We start from the raw sequence: 2,446 nt of genomic DNA, 5'->3' as shown, positions 1-2,446 counted from the left end.
CTCTCTCTCTCTCTCTCTCTCTCTCTCTCTCCTCTATTCGCATTCGAGAAGGGGCGGTGCCAAGCATGTTTGGGGCATTTCCATCCTACTTGAATACTAGTGAAGCCGAGAGGAAGCCCCCAAAATAAAGAGCCTCAGCTGTAGTGAAAGAAATGATACCCACTCAAAGCAGTACTGCCAGTGCCACTGATAGCTTAATACCTTCATTAACAGACGATTAATGTCTCTCTGCCCAGATCTCCTGGTGCTTCAACACCAATCAGTGTAGCGCAGACACACCGGTGAAGGCTGGTTTGAAACGAAAATTGACGGAAAGGTGGTGGCATCGTGAAAGAAAATAAAACTTCTTCAACAATCTAAAACTAAAAGACGACGTCTTACACGTCAGGTCAAATTAACTGCGGTTATTGCCGCTTTAAGGAAGCAAAACATCCTCAGCACAGACAGCATAGATCTCTCTGTTCTGTAGACTTGCGGCGGAGGTGTATCCGATCTTTTTGAAAGAAAAGCAACCAAAAGTCTTGACAAGCCACTACCTCGAAAGTACTTCCCTCATCTTCAAAGTTTTGCTGTGACCCTCCTTTTTTATTCATCTCGTGCTTGCAACTATGTCAGGAAAAGGTTTGCCACACGTCTGTCACATCCCGTACCATCAGAAAAAGATATCAATCAGTAGAACATGGACCAGGATTTAATGCCATTTCATTTAAAGCTCTGGAATTAAAAGCTAAGAGTTTACGAGAAGGTCAAAAATCCAACCCATGTGCGAAGATTATGGCGATTAGAAAACATGTGGGGTGGGATGGACACAAGTATCAAGGTTATATATATTGACATGAGTACAGGACTTGATGATGATTCGTTACCTGTAGCTACAGAAGTACAAATACTTGTTGTCATGGTTGTCAGCATCAATAGTTCATGGAAATTACAACGGATATTTTTTTTGACGGCATGAATGGCGAGGAAAGGAAAAATCTTGTGCTGAATGCTCTAACTAGACTCCATGATGTTGGTGTTGATATTGTTTCTATTACTCATGATGTTGGTGTTGATATTGTTTCTATTACTCATGAAGTTGGTGTTGATATTGTTTCTATTACTCATGATGTTGGTGTTGATATTGTTTCTATTACTCATGATGGTGGGGCCTCAAACATTGCAATGTTAAACTGTGCCGGAGTTGATCTGACTGATCCTTGCAACATTTAACCACATTTCCCTCATCCATGTACAAGTTGTCCTGTTGTGGCATTTCTTGACCCCTTGTCACATGTTAAAACTGGTCCGAAACACTTTGGCCGACATAAGTTCCATGTTCAACAACGATGATGAAATTAAATGGTAATATTTTTTTGAACCGAACAGAGAAAGAAAAGGAGAGAGAGAGAGAGAGAGAGAGAGAGAGAGAGAGAGAGAGAGAGAGAGAGAGAGAGAGAGAGATTATATAGATCATTTTCCCCTCGATAACTGGATAGCCGTCTTCCAAAATTTCGATTGTTTTATTTAAATAAAGACTAAATAAATAAACGATCCTTTTTGTTACAGCCACCGTGTTGTTGTTGTTGTTCTTGTTCTTGTTCCCAGGCTAGTTCCCCAGCAAGCCATAAATATCATAATAAAGCGATTATCCTGTGAGTTAAAATTCTTATCAAATTGACACAAGGTACTTCTGGGCTCCAAGACCCCACCCAGCCTGTCTGGAATTCAAACATTGTGTTTGCGCTCTACGATTGCCCCGCTCTTTCCGAGATTATTTGTGTCACGACGTAGTGAAATCAGGTGCTCGTCAGTTTTGGGGCATATTGAATCACTGATAATAATATCATCTTAAAGCTTGTTCATTCGTCTTGTTTCGATGTACAAAATACGCATCTAGATATCTTGAATAGAAGTCGAGATATTTGCGATTGACGAAGGTGAGGTTCACCTGGTTTCAGAGGTAGGATTAGCAAGAAAATGGCTGCCAAAGTTTGTGGAATGTCATACCTTGAGAGTCCTTGAAAACTGAATACTTACATTAGTTGTGCCTTTTAATCAACTTTTAATTCAGTGAAAATCCGCACAGAAATGTGGTTTTAAATGGACATAGGTTTTGGGTGGAAAAAAACAACCCAACAAAATTCATTTTTTAAATGCCAAACAGGCGGGAAAAGCTGGATTCGTCGATTTCATTATTCTGACGACTAACGGCTGATTTCACCACGTTGCTTCCCATTCGCTGTGACTGCAGAGAGGCCGGTGGGCGAGGTCGGAGTAGTGGGGTAGTGCATTAATCAGGATCGACCACAAACGGCTGCTGGAGGACCCGGTGTTGTCCGATGTGTGTGCCCGAGGGTGAATAATGCATGTCAGAATCACACGGTGGCTGTCTCTCTGTCTGTCTGTCTGTCTGTCTGTCTGTCTGTCTGTCTGTCTCTCTCTCTCTCTCTCTCTCTCCCTCTCT

The sequence above is a fragment of the Aplysia californica genome, unplaced genomic scaffold, assembly GCF_000002075.1.
Source record: "Aplysia californica isolate F4 #8 unplaced genomic scaffold, AplCal3.0 scaffold00472, whole genome shotgun sequence".
Classification (NCBI taxonomy): domain Eukaryota; kingdom Metazoa; phylum Mollusca; class Gastropoda; order Aplysiida; family Aplysiidae; genus Aplysia; species Aplysia californica.
This window is presented reverse-complemented; position numbering follows the sequence as displayed.